This window comes from Tachypleus tridentatus, chromosome 8, assembly GCF_004210375.1.
Source record: "Tachypleus tridentatus isolate NWPU-2018 chromosome 8, ASM421037v1, whole genome shotgun sequence".
Lineage (NCBI taxonomy): Eukaryota > Metazoa > Arthropoda > Merostomata > Xiphosura > Limulidae > Tachypleus > Tachypleus tridentatus.
Genome location: NC_134832.1, coordinates 79,162,243 through 79,180,373, shown reverse-complemented (window position 1 = coordinate 79,180,373; position 18,131 = coordinate 79,162,243). Strand labels below are relative to the sequence as shown.

The 18,131-nt window shown below is 33.2% G+C and overlaps 1 protein-coding gene across 1 annotated transcript in view; it reads left to right on the top strand.

The window, feature by feature from the left end:
• The first annotated feature begins 1,671 nt into the window (after nucleotides 1-1,671).
• Nucleotides 1,672-18,131, top strand: part of LOC143222756 (uncharacterized) — a 38,751-nt gene continuing 22,291 nt past the window's right edge. Inside the window, exon 1 of the mRNA XM_076449700.1 lies at nucleotides 1,672-1,791. The gene's annotated coding sequence lies outside the window, so the exon portion shown is untranslated. The remainder of the gene's footprint in view (nucleotides 1,792-18,131) is intronic.

Below are 18,131 nucleotides of genomic sequence, written 5' to 3'. Positions count from 1 at the left end.
TACATATAGAGATATATATAATTTGAACGAAATCTAAGCAGTTAAGGCAAGGAAAGCCTGATCATCCACGTCTGTTTTCCTGTTTACAGTAAAGTCAAGTAGAAATTTACTGTTGTGCCTTTTTTTCACTTCAATCACTTTATCGTCATCTGTAAAAGTATGACCTTATATGCAATAAATTTAGCCTGTGTGTATAAATTTGAAGGTACATATTTTTGATAACGGTTTAAGTTATTATTTGTATGTAAACTTTTCGGGTCATATTAAGGTACATGCTTTTGATAACTGTTTACGCATTTATTTGTATGTAAACTTTTGGGGTCATATTAAGATACATATATTTAATAACGGTTTAAGTTATTATTTTTATGTAAACCTTTGGGGTTATATTAAGGTACATGTTTTTGATAACGGTTTACGTTATTATTTGTATGTAAACTTTTGTGATCATATTAAGGTACATATGTTTGATAACGGTTTACGTTATTAATTGTATGTAAACTTTTGGGGTAATATTACGGTACATATTTTTGATAACGGTTTACGTTATTATTTGTAAGTAAACCTTTGGGGTCATATTATTTCTCTGATGCATATTCTTCATTCCAACCTTGTTGAACTGCGTGATCTTTAAACTGATTCTCGACTATATTCTTCCATACTTGTGATGAATACACACGCAACTATGTGTTGGAGTTACATAACAAAATCGAGGATTCTATTGTACACGAAACGTTTCCTATATTTCTATAATCTTTTAGGGAAACATAATTATGAATAAACCTGATCAGTAAAAAAAAATGAGATTAGTGTTATTTTTGATCAGTAGGTGGAAAGACTGTGCAAATGAACATTGGAAGGAAAGTTCTCAGTGTGTGTGTATGTGTTTTTCTTATAGCAAAGCCACATCGGACTATCTGCTGTGTTCTCCGAGGGTAATCGAACCCCTGATTTTAGCGTTGTTAATTCGAAGACTTACCGCTGACCCAGCGGAGACAAAATTCTCAGTAGTTATGAAAACGTATCCCAGCTTTATACTTTTGATGTTATTTACTGGTTTTAATTGTTACTCTATTTAAGTACTACTATACTATTGTTGAAATAACGTTAATTCTGACACAATTGGAAAGGTGTTTTAATTCATATAATATAGAGAGCGCTATTGTCACAAACCTGTCTTTTCATACACTGAATGTACTGAACTATAACTGCAGTACTTTATATTGAAGTACATAATATAAAGCAATATATTTAAGGTTTCAAACATAAATAATCGAAGAATTTCAAATTTTTCTGTCAGCACCAACCAAGCAATTTAACAAAACACAGATTTTCCTTGTTTCTTTGAAACATAATTTTCGGTCGCTGATGTCATTATTTTCGTCTTCTCGACACTAGTGATTAGATTGGTTAGTAGTTGTCATAGTAACCAAACAACACTCACCAACGTGGCTTGCGTTTTCGAAATTTGTGAGCGCTTATATTGAAATACGTCTTAAAACAGCGAAGGCTCGTTGGATTCGTGGTTCATAAATTTGATTAAGATTTGTCGATATACTAATTTCCAGAACACGTTTTCTACCATTTTTTAGTATGCATATGTCTTTGATGTTACACAAGTGTTAAAGGTCGTTTTGTAAGAACAATGGACCTTATTTCCTTTGATGACAAATTACTGGATGTTCTACATACTTGTAGCGAGACTATTGTACAGCAGGTGTGCCAAGCAGTTTTCTCACTGTTATCCTGTTAATTTACTTTTTCTGGCCCCTATTTAGGTTTCAAATCAAGGTAAATTTTATTATTTTAATAAGAAAGATTTAAAAAATAATGCTTTCACTGTTTCATAAAGAAAGAAAAGTGTATGTGTGGTAGTTAAAACATGATGTTTAGGTTGCTTTATTTTATTTACATCTATAAATAATTTTGCTCATATTAAAAAATTGAAAACATTGTTTATTATCAATAATACTCGCATATTACTATCTCTCATTGTAATTATTTAATGGATTTTGTTTCATATTTTCATTGTTTTAAGAAACACAAAAAAGTTGTTGTAAAGCTGACAATGTGAATCATTAACGTACTTTTTTATTGGTTTTGTTTTCCTGACCACGTCGTCGAATTTAAAAAACTTGTGTTCATATTAACGTTTCATCAGTTCTAATCTTTAATTATATTTTTGCTTTGATTCTAGAAGCAAAACTGATACAAATTTATAATAGTTAGAAAACTATGAATTAAAAATAAAAAAGCAGAATATGTTTTATTTTGACCACTCTATGAATTTTTGAAAATTTATTTTTGGAGAAGGATCTCTGATGCATTTAGTTGTTTGTTTGTTTTTGAATTTCGCACAAAGCTACTCGAGGGCTATCTGTGCTAGCCGTCCCTAATTTTGCAGTGTAAGACTAGAGGGAAGGCAGCTAGTCATCACCACCCACCGCCAACTCTTGGGCTACTCTTTTACCAACGAATAGTGGAATTGACCGTCACATTATAACGCCCCCACGGCTGAAAGGGCGAACAAGTTTGGCGCGACGGGGATGCGAACCCGCGACCCTCAAGTTACGAGTCGCACGCCTTAACACGCTTGACCTACAATAACATTACATAATGTATAGTGATATGAAATATCACAGTAAAGAGAAGTGTTGTGTTGTGCAACTGCTTAACAATATTGAAACGTTGTGCCGATAAATAGAAATTACAGGTAATTAAATACTACATGTGCTATTTGAACTCTTAATTCTCTATCACATTGAAATAATAAATCTATATAATGGAACTAGCTTCGTAAGCAACTGAAAATGGAGAGACATGCTCTTTGTAGCTACCATCATTTACAGTTACCTATTCAGTTTTTTAGCAGTTGTTTACGGTTGTTCGGGGATTACATGGAAAAGCCATTATATGACATCTGTATTGCATTTACTTCCAAGAATCACATCTCATCACGCGAAATGGTAATTTTCTAACGTGTGTAACAAGAAAAGCAACACTCACACCAGGTAGTGGTCATCTGAAATTAAAATAGATATTGTGGTAATACGTATATGTAAGCTGATTCATTGAATTTAAGGTAAATAAACAATATTATATAAACATTTAAAATATATCTCCGGAGTAAAGTTACTGAATTATAACAATCCAACTAACTGATTTTCTCTCTCAAATTATTTTTACAGCTTTGAAACAACTTATAAATACGGTAAGTTAAGTGATTGGAACAATATAATTCTTCAACAGTTGTCAAGTAACTTCATAATCTAGTACAAATGTTTTCATTCCCGTATTAATTATTTTATAATAAACAAATAAGTTATGCAAATTATCTTTTTAATTATTATTTTAATTATCTTAATTATGAACAAAGAAACTTATTAAACAAAATGTGATAATCTTGCTTTAGGTGTTTACTTCACACGTCGAGCTATAAATACTTTTCCATTAGACTGCTATCTGTAGATTTCTACAACATAAAACCTTTAGCCTTAGATACGTTTCTATAGATTTCTACACATAGGAAAATTTGATGTTGAATTTCTCCTTGAACTACAAAGAAAGTACTGTTTTTGGTGACTGGGCAAAGAACAGGAAATTCTGATAATGTTTTCTTGAATATGTTATATACATCTTGAAAAAATCTAGAATAAGATGTGTCCAAATTCGTAATTCAAATGATGGTCATCAAGAAATCATGGTTACGTATTTCAGTCGGAAGTTATGAGTAATCAAAGAGACACCGAATTTCTAAGAGGTTCCACAACTTTCCCAGCAAGGATTACACACATACAACTTGATTATCTCATTTATAATTCTAAAATCAAGCTACACTTCATTGTCTGCTTAACGTTCTAAACAATATTTCTTATCTTTTGATCTGGCCGAGGGCTACTACTAATATTATCACAACTGTCTTTGTCAGCACCAAACTTGTTTTTGGGTGTCATCAAATCTTTAACCTCGGTAGATAGTTTTACCGGTGTTAAATGGCTCGCCGTGATCATAACCACAGCAGCTGCATAGACTGTAACTCGAATATTTTGGAACCTTGTTCATGTGGATAATCGAGAAATTATTGATGGTTGATGATAACATACCGAATAGTAGGAAAATTCCAGTCACTGTCAGCAAGGCTTGTAACTATCTGATGAAAAATATTTGGCTATAGACTGAAAACAAATGTAACGACAAAGAAGAAAGGTCTTACCTAAGGGATCCATCTGTTACATAATAAGAAGTACTCTTATTAGCTGTAAGATTTCTGCTGATTATGTGGCCAGTCATAACTTAGTCAATTTTTGTACGATTTTGAAAGAGTATATTGTAATCGTCATATCTCATCATATGTTTCAATATTTATAACTTTCACTAAAATTTGATAAATCTACGACTTTTTAAAGTCCAACATCTGCCACCGAAGTGCTTCTGGTTGAGGGAGAGATGATAAGTTAATGCCTCTAAATATAAATGTTTTCCTGTACGGTCCATACACGTACTATAGTTCAAAACACTAGTGTACATACATTTGCTAAGAGCAGTTTGTTAAGTATACCTTTATCTCTGGTTAACAACAATATCAGTTGAATGACCGACGTTAGTGAGGTAATTATAATACTATTATATTTTTAACTGTGAATGAAAATTAAATAACGATGTAAAACAATAACGTATACACATTTACATGCAACTGTTAGGTTCTATAGGTACCATATTTGTTGTCGTGGAAACATAACGTCGATCAGAGTTCTCAGTAATGTCAATTGCAATGCACCATAAACTAAAGTTTAACAGTAGGATATGCTTTTTGTATTTCATCAAAAACGAATGTGTAAAGTCACAACTTAGAGAAACATATTGTGCATTTAACGTTAGAGATGGAAAATGATCTGTTTTGTGATGATTCACAATTATGAAAATGATAAAACTGAAATGTTGAGTGTTGTATTATTTTTTTAAAAGTATGACACGTACGTTATGAAGCAACTATTTCAAACAATCAATATGCCCTCGAAAGAGGTCTGTCGCAAACCAAACCGTTTCTATAACTAAACGTCTGTCAACAGCTAGATTCTAGGCAGTTTATAGCACAATAAACACATACATAAATGGATCAACTTATTTCCAAGAAAGTACTTTGACCTATACCTTTGTGTTTTACAATTGATAAGTCAAAATAACTTGTTATATCTAAAAGTTAAACAGCGACTGCTTTGACTATTTCAATATTCAAACACTACACACTTTTATTAGTTATATCAATAACAACATATAAGACAGAAAAATATGTACTGTTTCAAATGTTTAAACAATAAAAATGCTGTATGATAACAGTAATAATAATCAAACACGAAAACCATAGCACTATCGTTATTTTTAATATAATCAAACACTGTATAAACTGTACACTGTTACACATATTCAATCATTAATCTGTTGGGTTTTCCTTTGGTACCATTTACATATTATACAAAAGTTTAACATAGTGAACCATTACTTATAACACAATTTCAACATCTAACACTGGTATTAATTTTGACTTTTTCCAAATACCATACATAACAGTTAAATGTAGTAACAGACAAATATTTAAAACTGTTTTGATTGTGACAATATTAAAACAAAAAAGAGCACTACTGAATATCAAACAGTACAGTTAAATGTAGTAATATATAAAGTACTACAGAGTGCTGTTAACTGTAACAATGCCAAACTAATAAACAGTACTATCGTGTAAAGAATGTTTTAGACTGAATTTCACGTATAAATTAGGCTTAGTTATATCTTTAAGCTACCAAATACTTTTAGTCCTTCTTTATCAGGTAAACATTCCAACTACTTTAAAAGCTCTTCCAGCGTTTCCAAGCTTGCTAGTTCAATAACTTTAAGTTTATATGTGAAGTATAAATTAAAAAAAAAAAATCTTACTTGAATGCGTTTATTAACACTTGAAATTAATTTATAATTACAATAATCAACTGTTGTAATAGAGGCCTATCATGGATTGGTGAAAGTAATGTTAAAATTGTTCTTTCAAAGTATATTAAAAGTGTTTGAAAACTACCAATAAAACTCTGCGAAAATGCAACAAGTAAACAAATAACCAGTTGAATAATAATCACTCTAAAAAAAATCATCAAATTAAGATTTATCTAACAGGCAGTGTTTCTGACTTAACAATAAGCTCGTGCTTGGTCTGATGGTTAACGTGCCTATCTGAGGACAGAAAGCTTAATGCTTGAATCTCTCTCTATATGCCGCTAAAACTCATTTTCTACTTTTAATTATTGGGAGTTATATTTGTAACAGTTATTGCAATTATTATGTTTCTATGTATTAGACGATGATTTCTGGCCGATAATCGTCCTCCTTCTGTTCAGCAGTTCTAGATTAAAGATAGATAGCTGTGTACCTTAATATGTCTGACTTGCGGTTTAGTCAATGTGTTTCGTAAGGTGCTGTTTAGATTGAAAATATCAAATAATAGCAAACATCACAATAATTCACAAGCAAATACGCTTAGCCACATATATTTATAATTAATCATGTTTTGTAGTTTAGCAACGTGAGTTGACAAATAATTTAGTTAGTAGAGTTATAAGAAGAGTTAGCAATGAGCTTCTTGAATTAAAAATATATCAGCACCAAGAGCTAGATTAGCTAGAAAGTAAATCAGCTCCATTAAGATCTCATTACATGTGATTCTTCAATCAGAAATCATTTTTCTTCACTATTGGGACACTGCTTTTTCGGATAATGATAGTAATTGATTACTATATTTTAACAAGTAGATTATTTATTCAGTTAGTAAATATTTTATTAACTGGTATAATTTTCAGCTGTTAATAATAGTAAACACAAAGCAGCAACATTAATTATAGTATAAACGTTATTAGATCAAAGTTGCATGTGATTAGCTCTTAAGTTGTTCAGTGAAAGCACTCAAACTAGTCCAGTGATTAATCTGTGACATTTCACACGAGAAAGTATTTCATATCTGTAATATAGTAACGCTATCTTATCAGGGTTCGTCTTGTACTAAATTCTATTAACAATATTGGTCTTTCAAAGTAAATTAAAAGTGTTTTAATAAAAATAAATAGTATACTTAAATATGTATGTATATTTTAAAATACATAAAATTAAAATACATTTCCTTAAAGTGATTCTGTAGAAAAAAAAGCGTCATCGAGTGAAATATTTGTTTAATAATAAAATATTTGGATTTAAAAAGTACACACTGTACTCCACTGTTAATATATACATTTTTACTTGTTTTTAATTATTATAAACTAATATTTCTTCTTAGTCATTCTTTTGCAAAGCTTCTAAGATTTAACGCTATAGTTTATCGTTTCTGTACCATCTGAAAGGCAGTTGTGACAAATCTAATTATTTTTACATAACATGTGACTGCGTTGGCACTGCAACCAGGCCCGGCATGAACACGTGGTTAAGGCGCTCGACTCGTAATTCAAAGGTCGCGGGTTCGAATACCCGTTGAACCAAATATGTTCCCTCTTTCAGTCATGGAGGCATTATGAAGTTACGGTCAATTCCACTATTAGTTGGTAAAAGCTACCTGTCTCCAATTCAGCAGTGTAAGAGTAGATGAAAAGCAGTTAGTCATCACCATCCACTTCAAACTCTTGGGCTACTCTTTTACCAACGAATAGTGGGATTGACCGTCATACTATATCGCCCACCCGGTTGAAATGGGGAACACGTTTGGTGTGATAGGTATTCGAACCCGCGACCTTGAGATTACAAGTTGAGCACCCTAACCACCTGACTATGCCAGGCCTGGTAACTAATACCTGATTTTACTGTTATCGCCTATCATTCTTTATAAGCATCAAGCGTTCGCGTACCAGGAGAAAATTACATAAGTTTGATGTCAGAAAGAGCCTGAAAAATATATTTGAATCGACCCCAAGAATGAGACTTTATACAAAACTTAGAATAAAATGTTATTAAAAGGCAGAGTTTTATTTTGTTCTTTCTTGTATACAATCATATAACTGTATATAATGCTTAAATATCGCGCATCAAAACGCGAACATTAAAGCTATAAAAATATATTAAATTTTACGTGACTGTAATGTTTAAAATTATACATATATTAGAGAAGTTATGATATGCACTAATAATAGGTTAACGTGTGTTCATTAGAGCTGTTTATTTTTTAAACTAATAATGATATGCATGGACGTAACTTGGTTTAAAATTTATGACGTCTCTCTCTTTCATAAGACACAGTTGTTGTTTTTTCTCCGGGTAATTATATTAGTGTATTAGAATGATGGTATAATTAAATTTTGTTGTAGCTTTGGCTCAAGACGAAGTTGTGCTTCTTAGTGAGCGTTTGGACTTAAGCATAAAGCTTCACATCGGTCTATCTGTGCCCTACCTACTACGGGTATCGAAACATGGTTTTTACCGGTATATATATATATATATACGTTTAATATTCAAGGAAAAATCATTGTAATGACGGAGAACAAACGTGTGTGTGTGTGTGTATTAAAATAATTTGTTTGTTTTAGTATTTCGCGCAAAGCTACACGAGGACTATCTGCGCTAGACGTCCCTAATTTACCAGTGTGGGTCTAGTGGGAAGGCAGTTACTCACCACCACCCACCACAAACTCTTGGGCTACTCTTTCACTAACGAATAATGAGATTGACTGTAACATTATAACGCCCCCACGGTTGAAAGGGCAAGCATATTTGGTGTGACGGGGATTTGATCCTGCAACCCTCGGATTACGAGTCGAGTGCCTTAACCACCCGGCCATGCCGGGCCTTTAAAAATAGTTACAACAACTAAAGACGAACACTAGTGTTTCTAAGATAGCTCATTCTTGACTTAAATGTTTGATTATAAAAAAAAATACTTGTTTGTGTTTTTTGTACGCAGTGCTAAGTTCATAAATTAATTACGTTGTTTTCAGTAGTTATATATTGATTAACAGCGCTATTATAAGGCCTCTGAAAATGTTATTATTTATGAACCGCTTATAGTTCACTTCTAAGGAAAAGAAACTTGTAGAGCTACAATAAGGTAGAAAACCATTCACTACAACAACTAGCTAGTAGTGTTAAATATGTTACATTATTTTGATGCAAATTTGATAATATTTTACTTGAAAAGTATATAAACACCCACATGTGGTTAGTACAAATGAATTTCATGATCTTCGTAATAAAATGAGGGTGAAGCTGTTTTAGTAGTTCTGATTTCCATTGGTTTTTATATTTGAGACACAGTATTTTTTATGCATTTGAAGTAACATCAAGTAAAATAATTTATTTACTGTTTTTTCTTAAAAATCTACAAACTAAAGTTTTAGTATTTGAAACTAGCATTATATGTGCAATGTATTCAGCTAATTAGAAACAAATTACTCTCCAAAAAAGTTGTGTCTGAAACTTTGTTAATTCAATATTAGTTCTGTCGCAAATTAATAAACGTTATGCTTGTTGCATATTTACACTTTTTTATTATTGTTTAACTCTGTATTCGATAAAGTTTATACTAATGATAAGGCAATAAACTGCAAAACGCGATCGTCTGGAGTTTTACTTTGGAAACGAAGTTCTAAATAAGGTTAAATTTTGTCTAAACATCATGTGCTGTTTAGGGAACAATGTATTAAAGTTAGTTCAATGGTAACACTAGATGTATAGGATGAAAAACAAATTAAACGCATGGAAGTGAGAATAATTTTCAGTTGTGTTTGTTTTAAATTAAGCACAAAGCTATACAATGGGCTATCTGTGCTCTGCCCACCACGGGTATCAAATACTTGCACGGCCAAGCTAAGAAACATTTGATTCATTACTAATTTTTAAAAACGGAAATGTCTTTTTTTATTCGATTATATGAAGTATCGCAAAAAAATCTTAGCTTTAACTGTTTTTCAAATCTGGGTCTCTAAGCCAACTCGCAGGTATTTATCGTCGACTGGTTTCGTGACTGGAACGTTCAAGTTAATCGTTATTCTAGTTGAGGCCAGAACTCACGTGTTTATTATACAGATTTTTATTATTACTGTTGAATTTGTCATCTAAATTGAAATTATTTTTCGACAGACTCCATTTAACTAATTAATTCCCTTATGACGGACTGCTCAAATATTTCATCAGAACTGATATTATACATTTATTTGCAAATATTAAAACAATTGTGCGACGATAAGCAAAGATTTATCTTCATCACTCTCTCAAACTTACAGATAAGAAATATTTCAATCTTGGAAGATTAGATAGATATTTGTTTGACAATTTAGTATACCATTATCGTAAAATACGTGAAATCTGTGCAGACATGCTTAACTGTCTTATTGGCTAATATTTCCATTATCTTTCGAAAAGAATTATGTCAAATGTTTTGGTTTTAAAAGATCCTCTTTCCATAACAGATAGCAGTCCACTCGGCTCATACAGCTTTGGTCAGTGACTTTGTTCCATTTTGTTGGGGATTTGGGCATATTAGTTGTCAAAATGTACTTGACGTTCACACTTCATCCCTGGCGAGGGAACAAACGGCTAATGAGAAATGTGTTACGAGAAACCTAATTCTAAATGACCCTTACCTATATGAAGCAATTTGCTGACTGTGCATTTTAACGAAGGGTTTACAGCATACATAAACAACTGCCCTTTGTTAAACCAATAATGATCGAGTTCACATTTGGATACATACTATCCATAGTGGTAGAAACAATGATACTGCAGTAATTCAACGTATATTTAAAATAACGTTGAAGACATCTCAAATTAGATGTAACCATATGATGTTGCTACTGTAGCATGTTGTTCTAGAGGTGCGATCAAGTTTATCCATGCCCTTGGATTTAAAACATAAATGCCATCTTTTCACCTTCAAGGACGGAAGTAACACACAACTGAAACATCCAACTTATCAAAGTGTAATAAATTATCGTCACTGAAAGTTACTGGATAGTGTCTTCATAACCGCCAGGTTTCTTTCGTAAGTGATTATATTCAATCTGTTAGCGGCCTTACCAATCATCATTGTTAAACATTTTGTGCAAAATACAGATGTGACTATATTGTAGCAAAATACATGTTTGAACTATCAAAATTAACCAAAAAATTGCAGAAAACCTCCTTGCAATGAAAAATGATGAAATTGCATGATGGAACTTCATAGTCTCTAAAACTGTTTTCCTTCTTACTTTAGAAGATACTTGTTCAAGCAAGCAGAATCTTATTCTAAGGAACATGTTTCTTGATTGTGATATTCGAGTCAACAAGGAGAATAATAACCCTGAATCGTGCAAAACTCTAGTTGATGTATGTATACAGCAAAGATTACTGCGTATAAACAAATCATTTTACAAATTCCAATCCATCAATTTCAACAAGACACAGTCAGTGTAAAGTCAGTACAGGACTTGTGGTTTCTTTAACATTCCTGCCATGAGGAAAATTACCTGAAAAGATCAGAAATCATTTCTGCAGACTTACATCATGCAGCAGAAGCTATACATGATACTTCTAAATGTTCAGGTGAATACGTTGACGAAATACGCAATACACTTCCAAATTTGATGATAATTTTGATGTCTTATTTCTGCCAAGACACGTACAGTGTTATGACATTGTTCATTATTTTCATGTTATGTTAAATGTGTTGAAGAAATTCTGTCGAAACTTCTAAAAATCCTGTTGTAGGAACATCTTACATTACTTAATGTTTTGCACAATCCATGATTAATTGTACAATAAAACTGGGATTTTCGTAAAACTCGTGTAACGCACCTAATATTTTAAATTTAGCTTAATTATGCTTCTCCCACTGAAATAGTTGTCTTCGTTGGAAATAATAACAATTTCAATATCACATTTACTCTAGTATTATATTACAAGTGATGGCTTGTCAACTTTATTGGTAGCGAAATAAAAATGTTTCTTAACTTCTATATACAAAAAATATATGTGACTATTTTTTGTTTGCTAAATACAACTTTATGAAAGACATACTTGTCTTTTTTCCGGAATTGTACGTGTAAACCACAGATTCTCATAATTTAGCTTCAATGTAGAAGTGGTTTGGTTTGAATTTCGCGCAAAGCTACAAGAGGGCTATTTGCGCCATCCGTCCATAATTTAGCAGTGTGAGACTAGAGGAAAGGCAACTAATCATCACCACCCACCGCCAACTCTTCAGCTACTCTTTCACTAACGAATAGTGGAATTTATCGTAATATTATAACGCTCTCACGGCTGAAGGGGCGAGCATGTTTGGTATGATGTGGTTTCGAACTCGCGACCCTCGGATTACGAGTCGAGCGCCTTAACCACCTGGCCATACCGGGTCAGTAGAAGTGGTAGGTAGATATGTATCTCAGAATGGCCGGTATGGCTATTTACACTTTTATTGATAAGGAGCGTATGAACGGGCATTGCAACTCTCCCTGCAATCCGGTACCCATTTATACTCTCGTCCCTAAGACACGAGTCCGATAACGGTCACTTGTAAACTCTCTCTTTCTTAGTCTGAAGATGACCTAAAAAGGTCGAAACGTTGTTCTCTCTTTATCAATAAAAGTGTTAATACCAATAGCAACCGTTCTGTGATATACACTGCTGGGCAAAATCTTAAGGCCAATGAACATAAAGAAAAAATATGCATTTTGCGTTGTTAGACTCAACCACTTATTTAAGTAGAGCTTTGAAAGATGAAAATAAGAAAAGGAAAAATAAAAATAAAAACATTTTTGCATTTAATAGGGAAAATGTGAACACTATGAAATTAGCCTAAATACTATCTAGTCAAAAGTTTAAGACCATATCTAAAAAGTCCTAAACAGGGTAGAAAATGCCCAACAAGAGGCCTCACTAGTGAGTTGCACGGCCGTCATTGCGAATAACTGCAATTCGCTTTGGCATGGTCGATATAAGCGTTTGCAGGAGGCTAGCTGAAATGTGATTCCAACTGGTGAAAATGGCTTTACGAAGATCATGCTCTGTTTGAAATTGACGTCCATTTTTATAGACTTCCTTTCCCATACACTCCAAAGATTTGCAATGGGGTTCAGTTCGAGCGAATACGCTGGATGGTCCAAAAGAATCACGTTATTCGCCATGAAAAAGTCCTTTGTCCTGCGGGCATTGTGGATTGCAGCGTTGTCCTACTGAAAGATCCAGTCATTTCCACACAAGCGAGGACCTTCAGTCAATAAGGATGCTCTCTCCAACACGCCAATGTAGCCAGCTGCTGTTTGACGCCCCTGTATAACCTGAAGCTCTATTGTTCCATGGAAGGAGAAAGCACCCCAGATCATGATGGAACCTCCTCCACTGTGTCGTGTAGAACATGTCTCCAGTGGGATATCTATCGTGCCAGTAACGTTGGAAGCCATCTGGACCAATCAGGTTAATTTTTTCTCATCAGAAAACAAAACCTTTGTCCACTTTTCTAAGTCCCATGTTTGGTGCTCCTCAGCAAAGTTTAATCAAGCTGTTTCTTGGTGTGGAAGGAGACGCGGCCTTTGAAGACGTTTACGGTTTTTAAAGCCTTTCTCTCGTAGATGCCGTCTTATTGTTCTTGAGCTGCATTCTGCGTTCGTAAGGGCCTTAATCTGGTTCGACGATCGACTGGCGGCTTGCCGGGCAACCCGTCGAATCCTCCTGTTCAACGCCAGCGAAATTTTCTTGGGCCAATCACTTGAAATTTTTGTTCCGTATCCCTCAGCGTCTTTTAAGAAATTTGCAACAGCAGTTTTACTACACCAAATATCACCAGCGATAGCACGTTGAGAGACACCTTGCTTTTGCAGCTCGACAATTCTGTCACGTTCAAACTCTGTCAACCTTTTAGCCTTTGCCCTGTTTTTCCCCATTGTAACACAGGAAATGTCAGTGGGAGATGTTAACAACGCTAATGCTTGAACACAAATGACTAAATTTCATTTCGTGTTTACCTATTACCGTTTCAGTATGGTCTTAAACTTTTGACCAGCTAGTATTTAGGCCAATTTCATAGTGTTCACATTTTCCCTATTAAATGCTATAAAAGTTTTATTGTTATCTTCCCTTTTCTTATTTTCATATTTCAAAGCTCTATTCAAATAAGTGGTTAAGTTTAACAACGCAAAATACATATTTTTTCTTTATGTTCATTGGCCTTAAAATTTTGTCCAGCAGTGTATTTTTATTTCAAGTGGGTTTTCGTCATCAAAAATGGTAGGTAAATAATTTTGTACAAGCTTAAAGGCTTTGCTTTCTCTAGTAAACAGAATAAAATTTTCAAAAACGTTGCGTCAGCTGGAGTAACAGTACATCTTCTTGTATATGAGAGTACATCAGTTTCCGAAATTTCACCACTGATATTCAAAAAAATAAATAAATCGAATTTTGAAAATTTGCTTTTCTGTCTTGCTGTATTTAAATTCCATTTACGGTATCATAAACTTTAATATTAGTTTGGGTACACGTTTTCTGTAAAAGTATAACAAAGATCAACTTTGAATATCAAAATGGTGTGTTTTAATCAAATTGAAATGAAATTATATTATTATAAGCAATAATTCTTTCTGTCTTTGAGAATATTGTTTCCAACTTTCTTACAATACTAGTTTGTCCCTAAAAAAACCGAGGTAATGAGTTATCTGACGTTGAACATGATTTTTGAAGGTGAGCTAAGATTGTTATTAATTCCAAGGCATTTGTTGAAGAGAAGAGCGTACACTTTTGTTTTTTCTCTAAATAAGTGAATAAATTTCGGAAACTTGACAATGGTCGAAAACTGGAGTATTTAATTAAAAACAACGACTTTTGGACGTTTTTACGCTTACCTTTACATTTTGAAACTTAATGTGATTCTGAATGGAGATTTTACTTCTTTTCATAAAGTTTAGACTTTGGCTATTTTACTGCATTTGAATTTTTTTTTTTTTTAGTAAGGCGAAAACAAAGGTAAAAAACATGAATCTGTATAAAAATGTGTCAATAGTGGGGCGATTACGTCAACACTTTCTTTTGGCCGCATCAAAGCGGCTCATAGAATGGCACTGAGTTTTCTTTTTTTTCAAGTACAAACTTTTATCTTATATCATCTCTTGACCGAGTTGAGATATATTTACAATTTTGGACATAAGAGGTTAAACCATTTTGATTCATATATATGATCACGCCCAAGGTCTCAAGGATTATTTCACTCTAGCTCTGCTTCAGATAATTTCAAGTTGAGGGTAGGCTGGTAGGGATGAGTAGGAACATCGAATCAGATATACGCATGCCCCAAGCCTGATACTGCTAACGCACAGAAGTATAGCTAATAAAAAGTGGAAAAAAGTCTCGTAGATTAGTTTACTTTTATGATGCCTAAGAGAATTTGAAATGTTGCGGCTATTGAGGATTCCCTGTTGTTTCAGGTCAACCTTTTAGTTTCGTGAGTAATAACAGATCTCAAGATACTTTTATTTCACATTTTATAAAATTATTAAACGAAAACAGATGATTAAAGATGAATTCAGTCTCTGATGGTAGATTTTCTTAAAAATAACCTTGTAATGATAATAATGTAGTTCTTATAAGATGCCACTCCTGTTTATTAGTTTGAAATTCATGTTTTGAATCAGTTGTTTTTTAATATATCGGAAACCACAATTGCAAAATAAATAAATAAATATTGTCTCAAAAAATGGACTAACATGAAAACTACAATCCGTAAAAAAATAAAAATTATTTCAAAGTTAAACCTTTATAAGATATTTGTAAATTATACTAAAAATAACTATTGACACATATAGTAAAAATATGTTCGAATTTTCTTTTATAAATTTTGATGTTCAAGTTACAATTATTTTCAAAACTAAATGCAAGTGCTAGAATGAACAGTATAAAATCTGTGATTCCATAGCCAGTTGCATTTTTTAATACAGTTTGAAAATGAAAATATTATTGAAAATAATGTGTGAATTTCAAATTTGGTGCAATTGTACAATAATAATAGCTTTAAATTTTTCCCCTACAGATAGGGTAACAAATGTTTTATTTGTTTGTTTGTTTTTTTGAATTTCGCGCAAAGCTACTCGAGGGCTATCTGCGCTAGCCGTCCCCAATTTAACAGTGTAAGACAAGAGGGAAGGCAGCTAGTCATCACCACCCACCGTCAACTCTTGGGCTACTCTTTTACCAACAAATGGTGGGATTGACCGTCACATTATAACGCCCCACGGCTGGGAGGGCGAGCATATTTGGTGCGACGGGGATTCGATCCCGCGACCCTTAGATTACGAGACGAACGCCTTAACATTCTTGGCCATGCCGGGCCATGTTTTATTTAAGCTCTCGTGTTTACGTTCATTAACTTGGAGAACGTACATTTTACAGCATTGCACTCTTGAATAAAATGTTCTAAATACACTAGTTTTCTTGCATCATTCTCAATAACCGTTTCCTTTCCGTGTACAAGCTTTTTCTAACATTAAATGTCAAGGTTATCGAACAAAATCATTTGTGGTTTCTCTTCTCACTCAATCAATATCATTTTCACTGTCTCAGTAATGATCATGCACGTAAGTGGGTCATTAGTTCACCAGCTTTAGGACTGCACTGTTAGATTCTAATGTATGGTTGATATAGTAACATATAGAACGTATCCATGGTAACCACAAGCTTTTGTTCTTTTCAAATATTTCTAATGTTACACAGTGTTTATCACGCCTTTTAGAAGTATGTACGTTTGCAGACATTATTCTCGAAACATTTCTTCAGTATAGTGCATCTATGACAACAAGTAAACAACATAAATTTTATTTTAAATGTGTTACAGTTTCAGATTTTGTTTGATATTTAACACGAAATTTACGGTTTCACAAGATATAACATGAACAGCTAACGCTATAGTTGTTTTTTTTTAGAAGGAACTCTGTTTCACGAGAAACTATACTCTGATAGCACAAATTAGAAACAAATAATGAGGTGAAATTTAATCTTTATGTTATTGATATGCCATCTATTTGCCAAGAAAATCTTGCACTGCCCTTTAGGGCCATTGATACGTTATAAGAATGACGGTCGAATAGCAATATTCGATTCAAGCAGCTAGAGAGTCAGCAGTGGAAGCCGTTGGATAACCGCCTTCCATTTTATTGTATAGAGTACAGCTTGAACGTTGATAAAATTTGACATAGTACTGGCTATCTGCGCTATATTCACTGTAGAAGATCGAGTTTAAAACATTAAAAACATCCAAACCTGCTCCACCGAGGAATATTTCAACACGTACTGAGTTCCAGTAAATATGCGGTATTCCTCTTTTGTGAAATAACAACGCACAATAAATTTTACCTCAAATAAGAAATATAAAGTCCTAAGACTTGATTGACAAATAAGCAACAGGTACGTACGTGACTGTGGTAGATCCGACACGATAACCTACGCGGTAATTTAGATGAAATTATGATTTTATTCCTCAAAAGGGAATGAAAACAGTCAGGGTGGTCAGAAACGTCAGTTTCTCTTCACTATGGTGGAAGATGCAGTCAGACATTATAATTAATGGACGAATAAAACATTCATCCTTGTAAAGTCCTGTCGAATTATACAAGATAAAAGAAGTCTCCGAATGTTCCTTTCAGGACTTTCACATCTACTTGTTCAACTAATGTTTGTTACTCCCTTTGATGTTTGATGAAATAATTCAGGAAAACTACATTGACAAAATTCAATACAAGAACATGTACCACTCACTCTGTTTGTACCAGTTATAGATTGGTGAATGTTCCAACTTACCATGTGAATATCACGTCAACAACTCTATAAAAAAGTAACCATTTTGGACACCAAGGTCTGAGAGACCAGCAAGAAGAAGAAGAAATCCTAAAGTGCAGGTTATAAACTTATAAAAGGCCAAAGACTTCAAATCAAAAACAAGATTCAGTAACACATTTGAACGTGATTTAAGTTATTCTTCTATGAAATAAAAATGGCTGTTATATTAAAATATTAACCCACAAGTACATGTTGTACCTTGTAAACAGGATAAAATATTTAATGTATGCCTCGGGAAGATCTTAATTTACATATATTGTTTCTCGTAAATACGGCAACAGTAAACATATTTTATATGTCGGAAAGAATTGAGTTCG